Raw genomic sequence first — 17,036 nt, forward strand, 5'->3', positions numbered from 1 at the left:
GGACAATAATGTGAATGTCCTCTCGAACACCACTGTATGTCCATGATATTCTGAATGGGAAATGTGTGTCTCACATGTATTTTCTCATGATGCAAATTTATTCAACTATTTTATTTAGCCTTGCTTCAGGAAATGATTAAATATGTAAAGATTCTAAAAGTACCAAACTGTAATTTCTCAACAGTTCAAAAGCTTATGATAAATTTATCCCATGCAATGGGTTGACCATCATTCCTGATGCTCTATCTCTTATCATCTGTTTTCCCATGAAGGATACAAGCTCTTCAGTTAATCAGCTGTCTTAGGGAGGAGCACCTTGGAAAGGTTTCGCATCTGGTGTAGTAATACAGTTCTGACCTTTTTTTGTTGTTGTTTGTTTGTGGTTTTCTTTTGTTTTATTTTGTTTTGTTTTGTTTTGTTTTTTCGAGACAGGGTTTCTCTGTATAGCCCTGGCTGCCCTGGAACTCACTTTGTAGACTAGGCTGGCCTCGAACTCAGAAATCTGCCTGCCTCTGCCTCCCAAATGCTGGGATTAAAGGCGTGTGCCACCATGCCCGGCTCAGTACTGACCTTCTTGATGAGGTTTTTTAAATGCACTTCAAACTCCAAGTGAAAGTTAATAAAAAATAGAATATTACCTAGCATGAAAGCAACTAATCTTAAACAAAGTGTGGAATATTCTTTTGTATTGTAAAACAATCAAAGATAAACATGCCTAGTGTTGTATTTTTCATTAGTACTTAGTATCAGATGTACTTAATATGTCAGAAGAACAACTTTGTGAAATGTTATGAACTAATACCACATACATCCTATCACCTAGTGGAGCCTCCCCCAGCCTTGAGCAGTCTGGCTCAGACCTGTTCTGCTAGCCCACCGTGGGTAGAGTCTTCAGACCTAGATAGGACTGTTGTTCTGCCACCTCTGCAGTTTTCTCCAAGATGCTGCTACCTACTAAGAGTCTGAACCTGTCTTCCTGAGGCAATCCTGAATAAGCAAGATCCTGGCAATGAGAGCCTGGCATAGTGGGGATGGGCCTGCCCCTTTATAAGCTCAGACTCTTAAGTAAACTTAGGGCCTTGATCAGCATCTTTGTCTTGGTCTCAATATTTCTCTTGCCATCTCTTTCCATACATCCCCAGATTCCCTTTCAGGAAACCGGTTCATGAAGTTTCAGGCGGCTACAACCTAGAAATGTTTTTAATAGGTCAATATGGTCATTTAACTTGTACAGTTGTCATTTCTTACTCGTTTTAAAAATTGTTCCACTTTCTCCATATCCTCGCCAGCATCTGCGGTCACCTGAATTTTTTATCTTAGCCATTCTGACTGGTGTGAGGTGGAATCTCAGGGTTGTTTTGATTTGCATTTCCCTGATGATTAAGGATGCTGAACATTTTTTCAGGGGCTTCTCAGCCATTCGGTATTCCTCAGGTGAGAATTCTTTGTTTAGCACTGAGCCCCATTTTTTAATGAGGTTATTTGATTTTCTGGAGTCCAACTTCTTGAGTTATTTTTATATATATTGGATATTAGTCCCCTATCTGATTTAGGATTGGTAAAGATCCTTTCCCAATCTGTTGGTGGCCTTTTTGTCTTATTGACGGTGTCTTTTGCCTTATATAAGCTTTGTAATTTTATGAGGCTCCATTTGTCAATTCTCAAACTTAAGCACAAGCCATTGCTGTTCTATTCAGGAATTTTTCCCCTGTGCCCATCTCTTCGAGGCTTTTCCCCACTTTCTCCTCTATAAGTTTCAGTGTCTCTGGTTTTATGTGGAGTTCCTTGATATTTGACCTTAGTATAGGAGATAGGAATGGATCAATTCGCATTCTTCTACATGATAACCGCCAGTTGTGCCAGCACCAGTCTGGCGGTTCCTCAGAAAATTGGACATAGTACTACCAGAGGATCCTGCAATACCTCTCCTAGGCATATATCCAGAAGATGTTCCAACTGGTAAGAAGGACACATGCTCCACTATGTTCATAGCAGCCTTATTTATAATAGCCAGAAGCTACAAAGAACCAAGATGTCCCTCAACAGAGGAATGGATACAGAAAATGTGGCACTTTTACACAATGTAGTACTACTCAGCTATTAAAAAGAATGAATTTATGAAATTCCTAGGCAAATAGATGGACCTGTAGGGCATCATCCTGAGTGAGGTAACCCAATCACAAAAGAACTCACACAATATGTACTCACTGATAAGTGGATATTAGCCCAGAAACTTAGAATACCCAAGATACAAGATACAATTTGCAAAACACATGAAATTCAAGAAGAACGAAGACCAAAATGTGGTCACTTTGCCCCTTCTTAGAATTGGAAACAAAACACCCATGAAAGGAGTTACAGAGACAAAGTTTGGAGCTGAGACGAAAGGATGGACCATCTAGAGACTGCCATATCCAGGGATCCATCCCATAATCAGCCTCCAAATACAGACACCATTGCATATGTCAGCAAGATTTTGCTGAAAGGGCCCTGATGTAGCTGTCTCTTGTGAGGCTTTGCTGGTACCTGGCAAACACAGAAGTAGATGTTCACAGTCAGCTTTTGGATGGAGTACAGTTCCCCCAATGGAGGAGCTAGAGAAAGTACCCAAGGTGCTAAAGGGGTCTAAATCCCTATAGGTGAAACAACAATATGAACTAACCAGAGCTTGTGTCTCTAGCTGCATGTGTAACAGAAGATGGCCTAGTTGGCCATCATTGGCAAGAGAGGCCCCTTGGTCTTGCAAACTTTATATGCCTCAGTACAGGGGAACACCAGGGCCAAGAAGTGGGAGTGGGTGGGTAGGGGAGTTGGGGGGAAGAGGGTATGGGGGCCTTTTGGGATAGCATTTGAAATGTAATTGAAGAAAACACCTAATTAAAAAACTTGTAATTGAGGCTTTATTAATTTCACACCATGTTCCCTTGTATATTTCCTCTATCCTTGCAACCTCCCCCACCCCAAGTAAATAAATAAGAAAAATACAGAGTTTTATGATCACAGCCTACCATCGGACTGCGTACAGGGTCCCTAATGAAGGAGCTAGAGAAAATTCACAAGGAGCTGAAGGGCTTTGCAGCCCCATCAGGAGAACAATATGAACTAACCAGTACTCCCAAAGCTCCTATGGACTAAACTGAAAAAGTATATCGTAAAAACAAAATTCTAGGCCTTTAGGCCCAAGCTTGAGAATGTGACCTTTGTGACTCAATGCTCCAAGGCATGCTAATCATAAAACAGATAGCCACATTCCTCCACCCACCCGCTTCCTGGGTTCAGGGAGTGTTTGTTCAAAAAAGGACCACCCTGTCCATTCATGGAACTCACTATGCAAATATGCTATTGTTAGAGGCTCAAAAACTGTCTTGAGAAATAACCTCACAATTATCAGGTATTTTTCCTTGTGACTTCCTCATGACTATTAACTGGTATTTTTGGTATTTTCCAACAACACCCTCCCCACCCCCTTGAGTTGTGGTTTCTTCCTTTAAATACCCCCTCACCCAGCTACTCAGGGTGCCACAGTCCTCTACCCCTGGGTGGTGTATGACTGTGGGCCTGAGAGCACTCTTGAAATAAAAGTCCCATTACAGTTTACAGCAAGATCGTTTCTCATGAGTGATTTGGGGTGTTGCCTCTCCTGAGTTGGAACATGGGGGAGTCCTCACATTGTGGGTCTTTCATTTGGTGCATTGGCCGGGAATCAGGACCACCCCTCACACCCAAGAACCGACTTGGAGGTATGGGGATCCCCTCTGGAATGTGTGTCTCTGTTCTGAGTGTCTGTTTTCGGAAATGAATATGTCCTTGTTGTGTTGGTTTGTTTGTCTGTGTCTCATCCTTTGTTGCTGAAGCATAGCACAGTCTGAGTTTGATCTGCCTGAGTTTAGATACTCATCAGCCTGCATTTTGGATTCTGATCCATCTGTGTTTATTCTAATCAGCCTGAGTTTGGATCCGCCTGAGTTTGGTTTCTCTGATTTTGGTCGTTCCGGTGGAAACAGACTACAGTGTTTGTAGACAATGAGGTTTTCTGAACTGCAGGCTTTGTATTTGCAGCTGTCCTCTTGGGCCGTAAGGACCAGAGGACTGTGGTTGGCAGACATGCTAGGAGGACCACAGGCTGCCGCCCTGGGGGATGCCCCGGGAAGTGGGGAGAACCAGGGATGTCTGGTAGTCTCCAGAGATTGGTCAGAGGGACCGAGTTCTGTTGATGAAGCAGAAGCTTCCCCCTCCGAAATCATCTAATTCTTTTGCCTGCTTATGGAGGACAAGAAAGGGTTGCATGTGTCTGGATCTGTTGGTTTCTGTTTTGTGTGTTTTTGTGTATGTGTTTAAAGCTATGTGAAAATCTAGAGAAGCAAAGGTAATTCTCATATGTGCTTTATACCCTGACTAGAGATAGTTTACACATGAGAGAAGGGGTTTGAGAAAAGCAGTACTCTCCACCTATCTGTGGATAATTTGGTGAAAGAGAAAAAGAAAAAATAAATAGACAGTATCAATTGGTCTTTGGAGCCCTGCACCTGTAGTTAGAAGTCTAGTGTGTCTGGAGAAGCCCTGCTAGGAGCTGATTGTAAACGCTGCTCTTAAAGGGACCAGCAGCTTCTCAAGTTCTATGGTAAGGTAACTGATGACTGTTTTTCCTACAAATATCTCTGTGCTTGTGATTATTGGATTCATCGGGTGACAAGGTGCTTCTCTCTTGAAATTACAGCTATAAAAATTAAGAATTTTGTTTTGTTTAAATAAGCAAATGTATGCAGCCAATTCATTTTTCTTTCTGAATAGTTTTAAAGGTATAAATATGTTTTATATGCCTTTGTTATAGATTATTGGGTCATAAGTTATTGGTTATGATTAAAAATTTGTAACATTGGTAACAGAAAGTTGGCTTAAAACTGGTAACTCTGGAGTATTCTGCACCGGCCCCAGACATCCGGCCACTTTCCCTGCCAGAGGATAGGGTCCGCCCGGCCCGGGAGCACATTGCCTGAGCATCAGCAGCAGACATCTTGGTTCTGGGACCCCGCCGAGAGTATTCAGCACAGGCCCCATACAACCGGCCACTTTCCAGGACAGAAGATAGGGGTCTGCCTGGCCAGGGAGCACATTGCCTGAGCATCGGCAGCAGACATCTTGGTTCCGGGACCCCACTGAGAGTATTTTGCACAGGCCCCAGACATCCGGCCACTCTCCTGGCCAGAAGATAGGGGTCTGCCCGGCCCAGGAGCACATTGCCTGAGCATCTGCAGCAGACATCCTGGTTCGGGGACCCCACCGAGAGTATTCTACATAGGTGAGAGTGTAGAATACAAAGGCTAACAGCTTCTGGGACAGGCCAAAGAAACTCAGCCTCGGGTCAGGTCCTGTTTTGGGCCTTCATATTGGGCCAGGAGGGAGGTCCTAACGCCAGATATCTGTGCACCTTCTCTGTAAGAGGAGAGATTGCCTGAAGAGACTGCTCTGACCACTGAAACTCAGAGGAGAGATTTAGTCTCCCAGGTCTGCTGATAGAGGCTAACAGAATCACCTGAGGAACAAGCTCTAAACAGAGACAACTGAATCAACTAACTCCAGAGATTATCAGATGACAAAAGGTAAACGTAAGAATCTTACTAACAGAAACCAAGACCACTCACCATATCCAATACCCAGCACTCCCACCTCACCCAGTCCAGGGCACACCAACACACCCGAAAAGCTAGACCTGGATCTAAAAGAATATCTCATGATGACGGAGGGGACATCAAGAAGGACCTTAATAACTCACTCAATGAAATACAGGAGAACACTGCTAAACTGGTAGAAGAACTTAAAGAGGAAGCACAAAAATCCCTCAAAGAATTACAGGAAAACACGACCAAACGGGTGATGGAATTGAATAAAACCATCCAAGACCTAAAAAGGGAAGTAGACACAATAAAGAAAACCCAAAGTGAGGCAATGCTGGAGATAGAAACCCTAGGAAAGAAATCTGGAACCATAGATACGAGCATCAGCAACAGAATACAAGAGATGGAAGAGAGAATCTCAGGTGCAGAAGATTCCAGAGAGAACATCGGCACAACAATCAAAGAAAATGGAAAATGCAAAAAGATCCTAACTCAAAACATTCAAGAAATCCAGGACACAGTGAGAAGACCAAACCTATGAATAATAGGAGTGGATGAAAATGAAGATTTTCAACTCAAAGGACCAGCAAACATCTTCAACAAAATTATTGAAGAAAACTTCCCAAATCTAAAGAAAGAGATGCACATGAACATACAAGAAGCCTACAGAACTACAAATAGACTGGACCAGAAAAGAAATTCCTCCTGACACAAAATAATCAGAACAAAAAAAGGCACTAAATAAAGATAGAATACTAAAAGCAGTAAGGGAAAAAGGTCAAGTAACATATAAAGGCAAGCCTATCAGAATTACACCAGATTTTTAACCAGAGAATATAAAAGCCAGAAGAGCCTGGACAAATGTTATACAGACACTAAGAGAACACAAATGCCAGCCCAGGCTACTATACCCAGCCAAACTCTCAATTACCATAGATGGAGAAACCAAAGTATTCCACGACAAAACCAAATTCACACATTATCTCTCCACGAATCCAGCCCTTCAAAGGTTAATAACAGAAAAAAACCAATACAAGAACGGGAACAATGCCCTAGAAAAAACAAGAAGGTAATCCCTCAACAAACCTAAAAGAAGACAGCCACAAGAACAGAATGCCAACTTTAACAACAGAAATAACAGGAAGCAACAATTACTTTTCCTTAATATCTCTTAACATCAATGGTCTCAACTCCCCAATAAAAAGACATAGACTAACAAACTGGCTACACAAACAAGACCCAACATTTTGCTGTTTACAGGAGACACATCTCAGAGAAAAAGATAGACACTACCTCAGAATAAAAGGCTGGAAAACAATTTTCCAAGCAAATGGTATGAAGAAACAAGCTGGAGTAGCCATCCTAATATCTGATAAGATTGACTTCCAACCCAAAGTCATCAAAAAAGACAAGGAGGGGCACTTCGTTCTCATCAAAGGTAAAATCCTCCAAGAGGAACTCTCAATTCTGAATATCTATGCTCCAAATACAAGGGCAGCCACATTCATTAAAGAAACTTTAGTAAAGCTCAAAGCACACATTGCACCTCACACAATAATAGTGGGAGACTTCAACACACCACTTTCACCAATGGACAGATCATGGAAACAGAAACTAAACAGGGACACACTGAAACTAACAGAAGTGATGAAACAAATGGATCTGACAGATATCTACAGAACATTTTATTCTAAAACAAAAGGATATACCTTCTTCTCAGCACCTCATGGTACCTTCTCCAAAATTGACCATATAATAGGTCACAAAACAGGCCTCAAAGATTCAAAAATATTGAAATTGTCCCATGTATCCTATCAGATCACCATGCACTAAGGCTGATCTTCGATAACAAAAAAAATAACAGAAAGCCAACACTCACGTGGAAACTGAACAACACTCTTCTCAATGATACCTTGGTCAAGGAAGGAATAAAGAAAGAAATTAAAGACTTTTTAGAGTTTAATGAAAATGAAGCCACAACGTACCCAAACCTTTGGGACACAATGAAAGCATTTCTAAGAGAAAAACTCATAGCTCTGAGTGCCTCCATGAAGAAACGGGAGAGAGCACATACTAGCAGCTTGACAACACATCTAAAAGCTCTAGAAAAAAAGGAAGCAAATTCACCCAAGAGGAGTAGAAGGCAGGAAATAATCAAACTCAGGGGTGAAATCAACCAAGTGGAAACAAGAAGAACTATTCAAAGAATTAACCAAACGAGGAGTTGATTCTTTGAGAAAATCAATAAGATAGATAAATCCTTAGCTAGACTCACTAGAGGGCACAGGGACAAAATCCTAATTAACAAAATCAGAAATAAAAAGGGAGACATAACAACAGATCCTGAAGAAATCCAAAACACCATCAGATCCTTCTACAAAAGGCTATACTCAACAAAACTGGTAAACCTGGACGAAATGGACAAATTTCTGGACAGATACCAGCTACCAAAGTTGAATCAGGATCAAGTTGACCTTCTAAACAGTCCCATATCCCCTAAAGAAATAGAAGCAGTTATAAATAGTCTCCCAGCCAAAAAAAGCCCAGGACCAGACGGGTTTAGTGCAGAGTTCTATCAGACCGTCAAAGAAGATCTAATTCCAGTTCTGCACAAACTATTTCACAAGATAGAAGTAGAAAGTACTCTACCCAACTCATTTTATGAAGCCACTATTACTCTGATACCTAAACCACAGAAAGATCCAACAAAGATAGAGAACGTCAGACCAATTTCTCTTATGAATATCGATGCAAAAATCCTCAATAAAATTCTCGCTAACCGAATCCAAGAACACATTAAAGCAATCATCCATCCTGACCAAGTAGGTTTTATTCCAGGGATGCAGGGATGGTTTAATATACGAAAATCCATCAATGTAATCCACTATATAAACAAACTCAAAGACAAAAACCACATGATCATCTCGTTAGATGCAGAAAAAGCATTTGACAAGATCCAACACCCATTCATGATAAAACTTCTGGAAAGATCAGGAATTCAAGGCCCATACCTAAACATGATAAAAGCAATCTACAGCAAACCAGGAGCCAACATCAAAGTAAATGGAGAGAAACTGGAAGCAATCCCACTAAAATCAGGGACTAGACAAGGCTGCCCACTTTCTCCCTACCTTTTCAACATAGTACTTGAAGTACTAGCCAGAGCAATTCGACAACAAAAGGAGATCAAGGGGATACAAATTGGAAAGGAGGAAGTCAAAATATCACTTTTTGCAGATGATATGATAGTATATATAAGTGACCCTAAATATTCCACCAGAGAACTCCTAAACCTGATAAACAGCTTCGGTGAAGTAGCTGGATATAAAATTAACTCAAACAAGTCAATGGCCTTTCTCTACACAAAGAATAAACAGGCTGAGAAAGAAATTAGGGAAACAACACCCTTCTCAATAGTCACAAATAATATAAAATATCTCGGAGTGACTCTAACTAAGGAAGTGAAAGATCTGTATGATAAAAACTTCAAGTCTCTGAAGAAAGAAATTAAAGAAGATCTCAGAAGATGGAAAGATCTCCCATTCTCATGGATTGGCAGGATCAACATTGTAAAAATGGCTATCTTGCCAAAAGCAATCTACAGATTCAATGCAATCCCCATCAAAATTCCAACTCAATTCTTCAACGAATTAGAAGGAGCAATTTGCAAATTCATCTGGAATAACAAAAAACCTAGGATATCAAAAACTCTTCTCAAGGATAAAAGAACCTCTGGTGGAATCACCATGCCTGACCTAAAGCTGTACTACAGAGCAATTGTGGTAAAAACTGCATGGTACTGGTATAGAGACAGACAAGTAGACCAATGGAATAGAATTGAAGACCCAGAAATGAACCCACACACCTATGTTCACTTGATCTTCGACAAGGGAGCTAAAACCATCCAGTGGAAGAAAGACAGCATTTTCAACAATTGGTGCTGGCACAACTGGTTGTTATCATGTAGAAGAATGCGAATCGATCCATACTTATCTCCTTGTACTAAGGTCAAATCTAAATGGATCAAAGAACTTCACATAAAACCAGAGACACTGAAACTTATAGAGGAGAAAGTGGGGAAAAGCCTTGAAGATATGGGCACAGGGGAAAAATTCCTGAACAGAACAGCAATGGCTTGTGCTGTAAGATCGAGAATTGACAAATGGGACCTAATGAAACTCCAAAGTTTCTGCAAGGCAAAAGACACCGTCTATAAGACAAAGAGACCACCAACAGATTGGGAAAGGATCTTTACCTATCCTAAATCAGATATGGGACTAATATCCAACATATATAAAGAACTCAAGAAGGTGGACTTCAGAAAATCAAATAACCCCATTAAAAAATTGGGCTCAGAACTGAACAAAGAATTCTCACCTGAGGAATACCGAATGGCAGAGAAGCACTTGAAAAAATGTTCAACATGCTTAATCATCAGGGAAATGCAAATCAAAACAACCCTGAGATTCCACCTCACACCAGTCAGAATGGCTAAGATCAAAAATTCAGGTGACAGCAGATGCTGGCGTGGATGTGGAGAAAGAGGAACACTCCTCCATTGTTGGTGGGATTGCAGGCTTGTACAACCACTCTGGAAATCCGTCTGGCGGTTCCTCAGAAAATTGGACATAGTACTACCGGAGGATCCAGCAATACCTCTCCTGGGCATATATCCAGAAGATGCCCCAACTGGTAAGAAGGACACATGCTCCACTATGTTCATAGCAGCCTTATTTATAATAGCCAGAAGTTGGAAAGAACCCAGATGCCCCTCAACAGAGGAATGGATACAGAAAATGTGGTACATCTACACAATGGAGTACTACTCAGCTATTAAAAAGAATGAATTTATGAAATTCCTAGCCAAATGGATGGACCTGGAGGGCATCATCCTGAGTGAGGTAACACATTCACAAAGGAACTCACACAATATGTACTCACTGATAAGTGGATATTAGCCCAAAACCTAGGATACCCAAGATATAAGATACAATTTCCTAAACACATGAAACTCAAGAAAAATGAAGACTGAAGTGTGGACACTATGCCCCTCCTTAGAAGTGGGAACAAAACACCCTTGGAAGGAGTTACAGAGACAAAGTTTGGAGCTGAGATGAAAGGATGGACCATGTAGAGACTGCCCTATCCAGGGATCCACCCCATACTCAGCATCCAAACGCTGACACCATTGCATACACTAGCAAGATTTTGCTGAAAGGACCCAGATGTAGCTGTCTCTTGTGAGACTATGCCGGGGCCTAGCAAACACAGAAGTGGATGCCCACAGTCAGCTAATGGATGGATCACAGGGCTCCCAATGGAGGAGCTAGAGAAAGTAGCCAAGGAGCTAAAGGGATCTACAACCCTATAGGTGGATCAACATTATGAACTAACCAGTACCCCGGAGCTCTTGACTCTAGCTGCATATGTATCAAAAGATGGCCTGGTCGGCCATCACTGGAAAGAGAGGCCCATTGGACACACAAACTTTATGTGCCCCAGAACGAGGGAACGCCAGGGCCAAAATGGGGGAGTGGGCGGGTAGGGGAGTGGGGGTGGGTGGGTATGGGGGACTTTTGGTATAGCATTGGAAATGTAAATGAGCTAAATACCTAATAAAAAACGGAAAGAAAAAAAAAGAAAGGCAGGCTTGTGTAGCCTAAGTGGGTGACATATCATAACTCACATATATTAAAGACAAAGACTGTGGCATAGATCAGTGTTCTTCAAAGAGAGCATCCATGTCAATTTGATAGTAGGATAATAAAAGCTGTCTCTGGGTTAATGTTGAATGGAAAAAAAAAAAAAAGAAACCAAAGTAATCTATGACGAAACCAAATTCACCCATTATCTCTCCACGAATCCAGCCTTTCAAAGGATAATAACAGAAAAAAACCAATACAAGGATGGGAACCATGCCCTAGAAAAAACAAGAAGGTAATCCCTCAATAAACCTAAAAGAAGACAGCCACAGGAACAGAATGCCAACTTTAACAACAGAAATAACAGGAAGCAACAATTACTTTTCCTTAATATCTCTTAATATCAATGGACTCAACTCCCCAATAAAAAGACATAGACTAACAAACTGGCTATACAAACAAGACCCAACATTTTGCTGCTTACAGGAAACTCATCTCAGAGAAAAAGATAGACACTACCTCAGAATGAAGGACTGGAAAACAATTTTCCAAGCAAATGGTCTGAAGAAACAAGCTGGAGTAGCCATTCTAATATCTAACAAAATCGATTTCCAACCCAAAATAATCAAAAAAGACAAGGAGGGGCACTTCATACTCATCAAAGGTTAAAAACCTACAAGAGGAACTCTCAATTCTGAATATGTATGCTCCAAATACAAGGGCAGCCACATTCATTAAAGAAACTTTAGTAAAGCTCAAAGCACACATTGCACCTCACACAATAATAGTGGGAGACTTCAACATACCACTTTCACCAATGGACAGATCATGGAAACAGAAACTAAACAGGGACACAGTGAAACTAACAGAAGGGATGAAACACGTGGACTTAACAGATATCTACAGAATATTTTATCCTAAAACAAAAGGATATACCTTCTTTTCAGCATCCCATGGTACCTTCTCTAAAATTGACCACATAATTGGTCACAAAACAAGCCTCAACATATACAAAAATATTGAAATTGTCCCATGCATCCTATCAGATCACCATGGACTAAGGCTGATCTTCAATAACAAAATAAATAATAGAAAGCCAGCATTCACGTGGAAAATGAACAACACTCTTCTCAATGATAACTTGGTCAAGGAAGGAAGAAAGAAAGAAATTAAGGACTTTTTGGAGTTTAATGAAAACGAAGCCACAAATACCCAAACTTATGGGACACAATGAAAGCATTTCTAAGAGGAAAACTCATAGCTCTGAGTGCCTCCAAAAAGAAACTAGAGAGAGCACACATTAGCACCTTGACAACACACATAAAAGCTCTAGAACAAAAGGAAGCAAATTCACCCAAGAGGAGTAGAAGGCAGGAAATAATCAAACTCAGGGGTGAAATCAACCAAGTGGAAACAAGAAGAACTATTCAAAGAATCAACCAATCAAGGAGCTGGTTCTTTGAGAAAATCAACAAGATAGATAAAACCTTAACCAGACTCACTAGAGGGCACAGGGAAAGCATCCTAATTAACAAAATCAGAAATGAAAAGGGAAACATAACAACACATCCTGAAGAAATCCAAAACACCAACAGATCCTTCTACAAAAGGCTATACTCAACTAAACTGGGAAACCTGGATGAAATGGACAAGTTTCTAGACAGATACCAGGTACCAAAGCTAAATCAAGATCAGGTTAATGATCTAAACAGTCCTATATCCCCTAAAGAAATAGAAGCAATCATTAATAGTCTCCCAGGCAAAAAAAAAAAAAAAAAAAAGCCCAGGACCAGATGGGTTTAGTGCAGAGTTCTATCAGACCTTCAAAGAAAATGTAATCCCAGTTCTTCACAAACTATTCCACAAAATAGAAGTAGAAGGTACTCTATCCAACTCATTCTATGAAGCCACAATTACTATGATACCTAAACCACAAAAAGACCCAACACAGATAGACAACTTCAGACCAATTTCCCTTATGAATATCGATGCAAAAATCCTCAATAAAGTTCTTGCTAACCGAATTCAAAAATACATCAAAACAATCATCCATCCTGACCAAGTAGGTTTCATCCCAGGGATGCAGAGATGGTTCAATATACGGAAATCCATCAACGTAATCCAGTATATAAACAAACTCAAAGACAAAAACCACATGATCATCTCGTTAGATGCTGAGAAAGCATTTGACAAAATACAACACCCATTCATGATAAAAGTCTTGGAACGATCAGGAATTCAAGGCCCATACCTAAACATGATAAAAGCAATCTACAGCAAACCAGTAGCCAACATCAAAGTAAATGGTGAGAAGCTGGATGCAATCCCACTAAAATCAGGGACTAGACAAAGCTGTCCACTCTCGCCCTACCTATTCAATATTGTACTTGAAGTCCTAGCCAGAGCAATTAGACAACAAAAGGAGATCAAGGGGATACAAATTGGAAAGGAAGAAGTCAAAATATCACTTTTTGCAGATGATATGATAGTATATATAAGTGACGCTAAAAATTCCACCAGAGAACTCCTAAGCCTGATAAACAGCTTCAGTGAAGTAGCTGGATATAAAATTAACTCAAACAAGTCAATGGCCTTTGTGTACACAAAGGATAAACAGGCTGAGAAAGAAATTAGGGAAACAATACCCTTCAAAATAATCACAAATAATATAAAATACCTTGGCGTGACTCTAACTAAGGAAGTGAAAGAACTGTATGATAAGAACTTCAAGTCTCTGAAGAAAGAAATTAAAGAAGATCTCAGAAGATGGAAAGATCTCCCATGCTCATGGATTGGCAGGATCAACATTGTAAAAATGGCTATCTTGCCAAAAGCAATCTACAGATTCAATGCAATCCCCATCAAAATTCCAACTCAATTCTTCAATGAATTAGAAAGGGCAATCGGCAGATTCATCTGGAATAACAAAAAACCTAGGATAGCAAAAACGCTTCTCAAGGATAAAAGAACCTCTTGTGGAATCACCATGCCTGACCTAAAGCTGTACTACAGAGCAATTGTGATAAAAACTGCATCGTATTGGTATAGTGACAGACAAGTGGACCAATGGAACAGAATTGAAGACCCAAAGATGAACCCACACACCTATGGTCACTTGATCTTTGACAAGGGAGCTAAAACCATCCAGTAGAAAAAAGACAGCATTTTCAACAAATGGTGCTGACACAACTGGCGGTTATCATGTAGAAAAATGTGAATTGATCCATTCCTATCTCCTTGTACTAAGGTCAAATCTAAGTGGATTAAGGAACTCCACATAAAACCAGAGACACTCAAACTTATAGAGGAGAAAGTAAGGAAAAGCCACGATGATATGGGTACAGGGGAAAAATTCCTGAATAGAACAGCAATGGCTTGTGCTGTAAGATCAAGAATCGATAAATGGGACCTCATGAAATTGCAAAGCTTCTGCAAAGTAAAAGACACCGTCAATAAGACAAAAAGGCCACCAACAGATTGGGAAAGGATCTTTACCTATCCCAAATCAGATATGGGACTAATATCCAATATATATAAAGAACTCAAGAAGGTGGACTCCAGAAAATCAAATAACTCCATTAAAAAATGGGGCTCAGAGCTGAACAAAGAATTCTCACCTGATGAATACCGAATGGCTGAGAGGCACCTGAAAAAATGTTCAACATCCTTAATCATCAGGGAAATGCAAATCAAAACAACCCTGAGAATCCACTTCACTCCAGTCAGAATGGCTAAGATAAAAAATTCAGGTGACAGCAGATGCTGGCGAGGATGTGGAGAAAGAGGAACACTCCTCCATTGGTGGTGGGATTGCAAGCTTGTACAACCACTCTGGAAATCAGTCTGGCGGTTCCTCAGAAAATTGGACATAGTACTACCGGAGGATCCCACAATACCTCTCCTCGACATATATCCAGAAGATGTTCCAACCGGTAAGAAGAACACATGCTCCACTATGTTCATAGCAGCCTTATTTATAATAGCCAGAAGCTGTAAAGAACCCAGATGCCCCTCAACAGAGGAATGGATACAGAAAATATGGTACATTTACACAATGGAATACTACTCAGCTATTAAAAAGAATGAATTTATGAAATTCCTAGCCAAATGGATGGACCTGGAGGGCATCATCCTGAGTGAGGTAACCCAATCACAAAGGAACTCACACAATATATACTCACTGATAAGTGGATATTAGCCCAGAAACTTAGGATACCCACGATATAAGATACAATTTGCTAAACGCATGAAATTCAAGAAGAACGAAGACCAAAGTGTGGACACTTTGCCCCTTCTTAGAAATGGGAATAAAACACCCATGGAAGGAGTTACAGAGACAAAATTTGGAGCTGTGACGAAAGGATGGACTATCTAGTGATTGCCATATGCAGGGAACCATCCCATAATCAGTTTCCAAACGTTGACACCATTGCATACACTAGCAAAATTTTGCTGAAAGGACCCAGATATAGCTGTCTTATAGCTGTCTCTTGTGAGACTATGCCGGGGCCTAGCAAACACAGAAGTGGATGATCACAGTCAGCTATTGGATGGGTCACATGGCCCCCAATGGAGGAGCTAGAGAAATTACCCAAGGAGCTAAAGGGAACTGCAACCCTATAGGTGGAACAACAATATGAACTAACCTGTACCTCGGAGCTCTTGACTCTAACTGCATATGTATCAAAAGATGGCCTAGTCGGCCATCACTGCAAAGAGAGGCCCATTGGACTTGCAAACTTTATATGCCCCAGTACAGGGGAACTCCAGGGCCAAAAAAAGGGAGTGGGTGGGTAGGGGATTAGGGGGTGGGCATGGCGGACTTTTGGGATAGCGTTGAAAATGTAAACGAGGAAAATACCTAATAAAAAAAATTAAAAAAAAAAAAAGAACAGCAATGGCTTGTGCTGTAAGATCGAGAATTGACAAATGGGACCTCATGAAACTGCAAAGCATCTGCAAAGCAAAAGACACCGTCAATAAGACAAAAAGGCCACCAAAAGACTGGGAAAGAATCTTTACGTATCCTAAATCAAATAGGGGACTAATATCCAATATATATAAAGAACTCAAGAAGGTAGACTCCAGAAAATCAAATAACCCCATTAAAAAATGGGGCTCAGAGCTAAACAAAGAATTCTCACCTGAGGAATACCGAATGGCTGAAAAGCACCTGAAAAAATGTTCAGCATCCTTAATCATCAGAGAAATGCAAATCAAAACAACCCTGAGATTCTACCTCACACCAGTCACAATGGCTAAGATCAAAAATTCAGGTGACAGCAGATGCTGGTGAGGATGTGGAGAAAGAGGAACACTCCTCCATTGTTGGTGGGATTGCAAGCTTGTACAACCACTCTGGAAATCAGTCTGGCGGTTCCTCAGAAAACTGGATATAGTACTACCGGAGGATCCTACAATACCTCTCCTGGGCATATATCCAGAAGATGTTCCAAACGGTAAGAAGGACACATGCTCCACTCTGTTCATAACAGCCTTATTTTTAATAGCCAGAAGCTGGAAAGAACCCAGATGCCCCTCAACAGAGGAATGGATACAGAAAATGTGGTACATTTACACAATGGAGTACTACTCAGCTATTAAAAAGAATGAATTTATGAAATTCCTAGGCAAATGGATGGACCTGGAGGGTATCATCCTGATTGAGGTAACACAATCACAAAGGAACTCACACAATATGTACTCACTGATAAGTGGATATTAGCCCAGAAACTTAGGATACTCAAGATATAAGATACAATTTGCTAAACACATGAAA

At 40.6% G+C, this 17,036-nt stretch overlaps 1 pseudogene; it reads right to left on the reverse strand.

Annotated features, from left to right (window-relative positions):
• The window catches only part of Gm20426, a 102,467-nt pseudogene that overhangs the window by 74,212 nt on the left and 11,219 nt on the right, over nucleotides 1-17,036 (reverse strand).

This window comes from Mus musculus, chromosome 6 (assembly GCF_000001635.26).
Source record: "Mus musculus strain C57BL/6J chromosome 6, GRCm38.p6 C57BL/6J".
Lineage (NCBI taxonomy): Eukaryota > Metazoa > Chordata > Mammalia > Rodentia > Muridae > Mus > Mus musculus.